Source organism: Lathyrus oleraceus, chromosome 1 (assembly GCF_024323335.1).
Source record: "Lathyrus oleraceus cultivar Zhongwan6 chromosome 1, CAAS_Psat_ZW6_1.0, whole genome shotgun sequence".
NCBI lineage: Eukaryota > Viridiplantae > Streptophyta > Magnoliopsida > Fabales > Fabaceae > Lathyrus > Lathyrus oleraceus.
In genome coordinates this window covers 158,856,819-158,867,990 of record NC_066579.1, presented here as the reverse complement: position 1 = coordinate 158,867,990, position 11,172 = coordinate 158,856,819, and positions in this window count along the sequence as shown.

The following is an 11,172-nucleotide window of genomic DNA, read 5'->3' as shown; positions in this document are numbered from 1 at the left end:
ATCTGATAAGGACCAATAAATCGAGGTGTCAACTTCTTCGACTTCAAGGCTCGACCAACACCAGTTATCGGAGTAACACGAAGAAACACATGATCTCCCTCTTGGAACTCAAGTGATTTCCTCCTCTTATCATGATAACTCTTCTGACGACTCTGAGCAATTCTCATCTTATCCTGAATCATCTTAATCTTTTCCGTAGTTTGTTGAACAATCTCCGGTCCAACCACCGCACTCTCACCGGACTCATACCAACATAAAGGTGTCCGACATCTCCTACCATACAAAGCTTCAAACGGTGCCATACCAATACTCGAATGAAAACTATTGTTGTAGGTAAACTCAATCAAAGGCAAATAACAATCCCAAGCACCTCCTTTTTCCAAAACACAAGCTCTCAAAAGATCCTCTAATGACTGAATCGTCCTCTCAGTCTGACCATCAGTCTGCGGATGATATGCAGAACTCAATCTCAGCTTAGTTCCCAAAGCCTTATGCAAACCTTCCCAGAACTTCGATGTAAATCTAGGATCTCTGTCCGAAACAATACTAGACGGAATACCATGCAAACTTACAATCTTCTCAATATACAACTCAGCTAGTCTCTCTAACGGATAATCCATTCTGATCGGAATGAAATGAGCCGACTTTGTTAATCTGTCCACAATCACCCAAATAGCCTCAAAATTCTTATTTGTCCTTGGTAAACCAGAAACAAAATCCATACTGATACTATCCCACTTCCACTCTGGAATAGCCAACGGTTGCATTAGCCCAGACGACTTCTGATGCTCAATCTTTGACTTCTGACAAGTCAAACAAGAATAGACAAAACTCGCAATTTCTCTTTTCATTCCCGGCCACCAAAATAACTTCTTCAAATCATGATACATCTTCGTAGCTCCAGGATGAATACTCAAGCCACTACGATGTCCTTCTTCCAGAATACTCTTCTTAAGTTCAGTAACATCCGGAATACACACCCGACTACCAAATTTCAAAATACCATTCTCATCAACTCTGAATTCACCACCTTGACCTTGATTCACTAATGTCAACTTATCAACCAAAAGCATATCGGATTTCTGACCCTCTCTGATCTCGTCCAGGATACCACTTGTTAACTTCAACATTCCCAATTTAACATTATTGTGAGTACTCTCACACCCCAAACTCAAGTCTCTAAACTGCTCAATTAAATCCAATTCCTTAACCATTAACATAGACATATGCAATGATTTCCGACTCAATGCGTCAGCCACAACGTTTGCTTTACCCGGATGGTAATTCAAACCAAAATCATAATCCTTCAGAAATTCTAACCATCTCCTCTGTCTCATATTCAGCTCTTTCTGATCAAACAAATACTTTAAACTCTTATGGTCACTGAAAACCTCAAATCTTGACCCGTACAAATAATGCCTCCATAACTTCAGAACAAATACCACAGCTGCCAACTCCAAATCATGCGTCGGATAGTTCCTCTCATGAACCCTTAGTTGTCTCGAAGCATAAGCTATAACCTGCTTATTCTGCATCAACACACCACCTAAACCCAACAATGAAGCATCACAGTAAACCTCAAATGGTTCCGACGAACTCGGTAATATCAGAATAGGAGCAGTAGTCAACCTTCTCTTTAACTCTTGGAAACCTCCTTCACATTTTGAGTCCCAAACAAACGCTTGCCCCTTTCTGGTCAACATTGTCAACGGTAACGCCAACTTAGAGAATCCCTCAATAAACTTCCTATAGTAACCTGCAAGTCCAAGAAAACTTCTTATCTCAGAAACTGACTTCGGAGCTTCCCACTTAGACACCGCTTCTATCTTAGAAGGATCAACAACAACACCACCTCTTGAAATCACATGACCAAGAAAACTAACTTCTTCTAACCAAAATTCACACTTAGACAGTTTAGCAAATAACTGCTTTTCTCGCAGCACTCCTAAAACCACTCTCAAATGCTCAGCATGCTCTTCTTCAGCTTTCGAATACACCAAAATGTCATCAATAAACACCACAACAAACTGATCCAAGTACGGATGGAAAATCCTATGCATGTACTCCATAAATACTCCAGGTGCATTAGTCACACCAAAAGGCATTACAGAATACTCATAATGTCCATACCTCGTTCTGAAAGCAGTCTTCTGAATATCCTCAGTTTTCACACGTATCTGATGATATCCAGATCTCAAATCTATCTTGCTGAACACACTAGCACCAACCAATTGATCCATCAAATCATCAATCCTCGGTAAAGGATACCGATTCTTGATCGTCACTTTATTCAGTTGTCTGTAATCCACACACAACCTCATAGTACCTTCTTTCTTCTTAACCAACAACACTGGTGCACCCCACGGTGACACACTCGGACGAATAAATTTCTTATCCAACAAATCTTCCAACTGACACTTCAACTCAGCTAGCTCAACAGCAGACATACGATAAGGAGCCATCGATATCGGTCTAGTACCAGGTACCAAATCAATCGAGAACTCAACTTCACGCTCTGGCGGTAATTCATTCACTTCTTCCGGAAACACATCAGGAAAATCACACACCACAGCTAGATCACCAATCACCAGTTTATCTTTAGCCTCTAAAGTCGCTAACAGCATAAACAACTCTGCCCCATCTGCTACTTCCTCATTCACCTGCCTCGCTGATAGAAACAAACTCTTGCCTTCCTCAATCTCAGGAAATATCACAGTCTTATCAAAACAATTGATAGAAACCCGGTTAAACACCAACCAGTTCATACCCAAGATAACATCAATCTGCACTAATGGAAGACACACAAGGTCTATCTCAAAGTTCCTACCAAAAATACTCAAAGGGCAACTTAAACAAATTGAAGTAGTAGTCACTGAACCCTTCGCAGGAGTGTCAATCACCATACTACCAAACATCTCAGATATTTCTAACTTAAGTTTCACAGCACAATCCAAAGATATAAAGGAATGAGTAGCACCGGTGTCAATAATAGCTACAAGAGGAAAGCCATTAATATAACACGTACCTCGGATCAAACGCTCATCTGCAAAAGTCTCAGAACCTGATAAAGCAAAAACCTTGCCTCCCGACTGATTCTCTTTCTTTGGCTTAGGACACTGTGGACTGATATGACCCACCTCTCCACAGTTGAAGCAAGTCACAGTCTTCAACCGGCAATCTGCAGCCAAATGACCACCTTTTCCACATTTGAAACACTTCTTCTCATTACTGGTACACTCATGGATACGATGTCCAGCCTGACCACATCTGTAACACTTAGCAGGAGCACTAGAATCTCCTCCACTAGGCCTCTTCATTCCACTCTGCCTCTGAAAACCCTTGCCAGCTGCATACGGTTTCCCACGATCAACCTGATTCTTACCCTTCCTATCAACCCTCTGCTGATAGCTCTCTGCTCTGGCTTTGGAATCCTGTTCAAAAATCCTGCAACAGTCAACCAAATCAGAAAACACCCTGATTCGCTGATATCCAATTGCCTGCTTGATCTCGGGACGCAACCCGTTCTCAAACTTCACACACTTCGAAAATTCTCCAGCAGCCTCACTATAAGGAGTATAGTACTTTGACAGCTCTGTGAACTTCGCAGCATACTCAGTAACAGACCTGTTACCCTGCTTCAATTCCAAGAATTCTATCTCTTTCTTCCCTCTGACATCCTCTGGAAAGTACTTCCTCAGGAATCTTTCCCTGAACACAGCCCAAGTAATCTCAGCATTTCCAGCAGTTTCCAACTCAGTGCGGGTAGCAACCCACCAATCATCAGCTTCTTCTGACAGCATATGTGTACCGAACCTGACCTTCTGGTTATCAGCACACTCAGTTACTCTGAAGATCCTCTCTATCTCTTTCAACCACTTCTGAGCACCATCTGGATCGTATGCTCCTTTGAACATCGGAGGATTGTTCTTCTGGAACTCACTCAACTGACGAGCAGCTCCCATCCCCACAACATTCGGATTTCCTCCAAGTACTCCAGCTAGCATACCCAGAGCCTCAGCAATCGCAGCATCATCTCTACCTCTTCCAGCCATCTCTATTCTGAAAACCCAACAACTAAAACAAATAAGTACTGATAGGGTTACACAACACCTATCCCGTACAGGGGAACAGAATAACTACGACTCAACACGACCGACTATGCTCTGATACCACTAATGTAACACCCTTCTAAATACCCCAAATGATTAATTAAAATAATAACATGTTAATCAGAGTAATTATGCCCCGAAGGGTGTCACACAATCATTTCACAAACATTTATCAAAACATCCTGTCATGCTCATTTATTTATCAAATAAAACAGTTGCATAATACGCAGCGGATACAAAACATCAACATTCAAAGCATGTACTATATTACATGTAAAGTTGATCAACAACTAAATTAAAACATAGTCAAACATCCCCTCCCGATGTTACATCTACCAGAGCATGACCCACTAAGGACGACACTAGACTCCATAGCACTAGCTTCTACTCAACTCACTGCTCGTTACCTGAAAAATAGTCGTAAGGGTGAGTTCTTCAATCAATATAATAAGCATTATAGAACAACATGTAATGCTAAGTGAATAACACATTAATTCACCCTAATCAAACTACGCACTCAGCAACGGCAATATCCATCCAACCATCATATTCAACAGTAAAAATCTCAATCATATTCAACATTAACAACACAACACACAACACACATATGATACTGGAATGCATCCATTCATATCATATGCCATACATTCATTGTGCAATGAGACTCTTATGCATGCGGTACCGACTATGTTGTGAACATATAGTTCAACCTCACCGTCCAAATCCAGGCACGGCTACCAAGCTCACTAGTCCCACTCATTTGAGACATAGTGACTCACTCACTAATTCCTCACCATGGGAATTAGCTACCACCCCAAATGGGCCATGATATGCACGCTAATCACCTAGCATGCAAACAACAACAACAACAATCAACATGATTTACTCACTAATTCCTCACCATGGGAATTAGCTACCACCCGAAGGCCACAACACGCATGCTAATCACCTAGCAATGCAACATCAACGATAATCAAGAATAGACACATGCTCACACTCTAAGCCATAGAATAGTCTATTCACAAATGCATACATTCACAACATCATGTATACCATTCCACATTATCAACACAATTTATCACAAAAGCATATTATATCATGCCAAACAACAACCACAATATTAGCACACAACATTAAAATTAACATTTTTCCACTCTGCAACAGCGTTAACCGGTTAACGCCCTGGGTTAACCGGTTAACGCAGCACAACACGCCTTCTGTCTCAAATTTAACAGTGTTAACCGGTTAACGTCCTGGGTTAACCGGTTAACGCAGTACAAACAGCCAAATATCAGAAATTACAACAGTGTTAACCGGTTAACACCCTGGGTTAACCGGTTAACGCAGACAAAACAACACATATTCATAATCCAGCACAGTGTTAACCGGTTAACACCCTGGGTTAACCGGTTAACGCAAGACAGAAGCTGTTCCTGCGCTAACTCAAGGCAGAATGCAGAATTCTCCGCATTTTCCGCCATTGGAGGACTTCCGGACCTCCGAATCCGATTCCGTAAAAAGCCATACGATCGGGAAATTACAACAGACTCAATTACCGACTAAATTTCAACTTCTAACACGGTTCATCCAACAAAATTTCAGCATTCACAATTCCCAATTAGGGTCAATCAACAGCTTATCACTACCCCTGACATATTATCCCATAATACCCGTTAATTGACGATAAACCCCCCTTACCTGAGTTAATCCGGCGAATCTCTAAGCTCAAGCCCTTCCTTCTTCAACCTTCAGCCCTCGCTCTGTCTCTTTGCCCTTTTCCTCTTCTTTCACGATCGTTCTCTGTTTCACGTAAAACCTTTTCTTACCAAATGAGATATTTCCTTAAGTCCAACTTATATATTTTCCAAAATAATAGTCCAATAATAAAAATAATAAAATTTCCAATTATTTAATTAAATTAATAAATAAATTATTAACTCAATTCAATAATTATTTTATTATTATCGGGGTGTTACAAATAACGCACGGTGGCGGCTCTGTGTTTTTTTTCCCGCCGGTTTTTTGCGTAATGCGACAATATAAGAGATAAAAAGGGCACTGAAAACGTAGTAGCCGATCACCTTTCTAGGCTGGAACATCTAAAACCTGAACTAGTACCCATAAATGATGATTTCGCCTATGATAGACTGATAGCTAGAGTAGAAACCATTGAAGATAATAACCTAGATCCTTATGAGCACCCCCAAAATTCCTTAGTAATAAGTAACGTACCCTGATATGCAGACTTCGTTAATTACCTAGCTGCTGATATAGTACCCCCTGATCTTGACTACCACCGCAAAAAGAAATTCTTCCACGATGTTAGAAACTTCTATTGGGATGAACCGCTACTTTTCAAAAGGGGTAAAGATGGCATTTTTCGCCGTTGCATTCCAGAAGAAGAGGTAAGTAATATTATCAAGCATTGTCATTCTGCACCCTATGGTGGACATGCGAGCACCTCTAAGACATATGCCAAGATTCTTCAAGTTGGCCTGTTCTGGCCTACCATGTGGCGTGATGTCTATGCTTGCATTGTCAAGTGTGATAGATGCCAACGCACTGGAAACATTTCAAGGCGTGATGAAATGCCTCTAAGAAACATTTAGGAAGTAGAACTCTTTGACGTATGGGGTATAGATTTCATGGGACCTTTCCCACCATCCTTAGGAAATAGGTACATCTTAGTAGCTGTAGACTATGTGTCTAAGTGGATCGAAGCTATAGCTGCACCCACAAACGACACTAGGGTAGTAATCAAACTATTTAAAAACTATATATTCCCTAGATTTGGAACACCACGTTTAGTCATAAGCGATGGAGGATCACACTTTATATCGAGAATATTTGACAAACTTTTAAGAAAATATGGAGTTAGGCATAGAGTAGCAACACCATACCACCCACAGACTAGTGGCCAAGTAGAAGTATCTAATAGGGAGATAAAACAAATCCTAGAGAAAACTGTTTCTATTTCTAGGAGAGACTGGTCTCAGAAGCTTCAAGAAGCATTATGGGCCTACAGAACCGCTTTCAAAACCCTTATAGGAACTACTCCTTATCAACTAGTTTATGGAAAATCCTGTCACTTACCGTTCGAATTAGAGCATAAAGCCTATTGGGCCATTAAAACTTTGAATTTAGACTACCTAGCCGCTGGAGAAAAGCGTACCCTAGACATTCATAAACTAGAAGAACTTAGGCAATCTGCCTACGAGAATGCAAAAATATACAAAGAAAGAACAAAAGCTTATCACGACAAAAGAATAGTAAAGAAAAACTTCAATATAGGCGATCCTGTTCTCCTTTTCAACTCTAGGTTACAACTCTTCCCTGGAAAGCTACGTTCAAGATGCACTGGTCCTTTCGAAGTATCCAAGATTCTAAGATCCGGAGCCGTGGAAATCAAGAACGAAACCTGTAGTCCATTCATTGTAAATGGACAAAGACTGAAGCTCTATGAAGGAGGAGACCTTCCAGCACACTGCTCAAGCCACACCCTGATTGATCCACCAATTCCTACTACTATAGGTGTATAAATTCTAATCGTTAAGCTAATGACGTTAACCAAGCGCTGCATGGGAGGCAACCCATGGTTTTTCTTTCATTTTACTTTTTCGCATTTATTTAATTTAATTTTTATTTTATTTTATCATATTTTGCATTGAGACTAAAATTTGAATGGTTTGCATTTTCAGGACCACTTTCTTAACTTTTACAGGATGCAAGATTTCGATGATATGCACGTGTCCTATAGAGATAATGCTCAGAGAGAGCGCTACATCGCTCTGTATCAGCGCCCTATGGCACCCACACGTTATCCTGATCAGCACTGTATGGAGGCACTGGGTATCGAGCCGAGTATCCGATTCCTTAGCCACCAGCTTCACTGGGACGAGTTTGCTGATGACTTGAGTAACACCTACAGGAACCTGACATTGGAGTTCCTGAGTTCATCCGACTATGACCCATACTCTGGACCAGATGGGTATGCTGCTTTCAGGCTCTTTGGAGTTGAATACTCTTTCAGCCAGAAAGAGTTTGGCGACCTATTGGGCTTCCAGACCACTCCTGATGTTATCCCGGAGACACCTATGGGATATTTTCTGGGTAAGGAGGTGGAGAAGTTTTGGAGTGATATATCAGGTGGCGGAAGCCAGGATCCATCTATGCAGCTATCTCATGTTATACATAACCCCGCCTTCAGATACTTTCAGATGATATTGGCACATTCCTTCCTGGGAAGACCGGATGCAGAGACATTACTGAGTGAAGAGGAGATCTTCCTACTATTTTGTGCATCCAGTCTCTCCCAGTGGCATGTGGGAACTTTTTATTATACAGTCTCAACGGTATCTCCAGATCTACCGAAGGAGTCATCCATGTGGGCGGAATCATCACACAGATTGTTGACGCTTTAGGTCTGTCTCGCAAGTTGTTACATCTCCGGACCTACTGTGGGTACACTACCATGGACATCGACTTCTGTTCGACCAGAGGGTTGATGAGGAGAGCCTCTTTCCACCCATGTCAGTTCCGATTGCTGGTCCACAGCGAGGCTATCCATTATTTCACACTGCCAGATCCTATGATGACTAGTGTGCATGATCCAGCGAATTGGAGTTATGCTCTAGAGGGCCAGGGAGAGACCGTCGGGGAGCCGAGATCACCACCCATTGCTGAATACACGCCTACACCACCATCTCCCAGAATCACTATTTTCTCTAATAATCTTTCATTGCAGACCCCCGATATCCGCACCCAGATTGCTGAGTGTCGTAGAGAGATCGCAGAGCTTAGACAGGAGGTGGCTGACCTCACTTTACAGATGGGAGTGTCTGATCTCACCCATGCTACCGAAGCCGACTGTCTATATCAGGAGATCGCAGAGCTCAGGCAGGAAGTAGCCATGCTCCGTGGATCCACTCAGGAAGACGACATCCCTATTATATGATCTCACCATTCCATCTTATTTTATCTTTCTTTTATTTTATTTTTCTCGTATTTACATAACTCATTTTATACTATCGCATTTGGAATATTATATAAACTACATCTATACATTGATATTTCTACTTTTATCTATATATGTCTTATGTTTGTTTTATTTGCATTTTTTATTTTAGTTGTTTATTTATTTATTAGTCTAATATTTAATTTTTGTTTCATTTTTATTTTTATTTTTACTTTTATAAAATTATGCAAGCCAAGGATACTAGGAAATCACAAGACAAATGCTATTCGGACCCCTCAAAGCCAACAGACAAGAGAAGCCCAAACCAAATGACCAAAATCCGGCCCACCCAGATTTTGCCTTGTGGCGCCTGCCATAGACCCTGTGGCGCCCGCCACAACGTCTGTAAAAGGTCGGGGCAGAACCCCTTTCTTCACCATTTTCACACCTTACAACCTTCCAAACCCATTTTTTCACCTTGGAAAAACATCCTTGAACCCACAAAAAGCTCATACTTTTCTAACCACCACACCGTACAAATCATTTTTCTGATTTCCATTTTCATTTTCATCCGTCGGATTTCGTAAAAATCCAACCTTTTTCCACTTCATCTTCTTCATCACTTTTCAAGAGCTTCCAAATGGAGTTTAATGGATTCATTCTTCGAGGAGGGAAACCGGGGGATAGACAAAGAAAAATTATCGAACGGTTGCAAAATCGGGAAATCCTCCCGACAAGGTATGTTGACGAAAACTGTCTCTACACTTTAGGTATCTATCATAGCATATTTCATTTATTAGATAATTTAGGTTTGCATAATTTCTTTTCCAACAAAGCACCTACCTATGAGCGGTTGACAATTGAATTCTTGAGTTCCTTAATTTATATTGTCAACCCTAACACTGCTAGCACAATTGGTACTGTCAGATTTAGAATGTTTGCTGTTGAATATGAATTCAGTACCGACGAACTAGCCAGCTTGTTAGGAATCCCTCATGGGGACGGTGCTATTCGTGAGGCCCCTTTGGATTCAGAGTGGTCAGTTGAGGTATTTTCCTTCTAGGAGCATTTATCAAACACTTCAATAAACTCCTTTGAAGGAGTTCTTGCCTCAACTATCCATAACCCGGCCATCAGAGTTTTTAGATATCTGTTGGCATGCACTATTTTTGGCTGGGAGAATCCAAATAAGGTTAATGCTAGAGAGCTTCTATTTTAACAAGGAAGCCTCACAAATAGACGAATTAATTCGGTCCCGTTCATGCTTGCTCATATGACTTTAACTTTGAATAAAGCGGGACCGATTTCTTTTGGTGGATTGATTACATCTATTGCTCGGGCGCTTAACCTGAACAATGAGATGGCTACCCTAGACCCCTTACCTCCTCGCACAATTAACCTAAAATTTTCGAGAGACATGAAATTGTGCCATTTGAGGAGAGAAGGAGGCTATATGCTTATGGTTCATGGTGTAGCCATCCCATCTGTTGTTTTACCGTGCACTAGACGTACAAATGTAAGAGATGAAAGGAATTGGACCTACGCTTTAGATGCTCCACCTGTTTTGGTTCCTCTTCCTCCTATCATTCCTGATGAGGCGGGACATGACACTGATGATGAATACGATCGGAGAGAGAGATTTCCCGTACCCCATGTGTCCCCCCATCATCCTTCACCACCACACACCGCACCATCTTCTTCTTCTGCAGGTACCACTCTTGGCTTTTATATTACGGAGGAGATGTGGCGAGACCACATGGCTAGAGAGCAAAGGCGTGACGACCTACTCTCTACCATCCAACAACAGCTGGCGAATAACATGAGCTTCATGCAAGAGTCGCAGCGGAGGACAGACAGGTCCTATGACACTGTTCTACAGTCCCTGCAACCGATCACAGATACACAAGCCCGTCAGCAACACTACCACCAGAGACACATGGCACTCATTGAAAACACTCAGGGTACCATTTTAGGTAACCTTCGAGAAGTGAGGACCGCTCAGGATGCCCTGCAGGCGAGGATGGATCAGAGAGACCGTCGTCGTACCCGATCCCGCCGTCCACCTCAGGATGGCGAGGGCACCAGTGGTCAGCAATAGGTTGTCAGGTA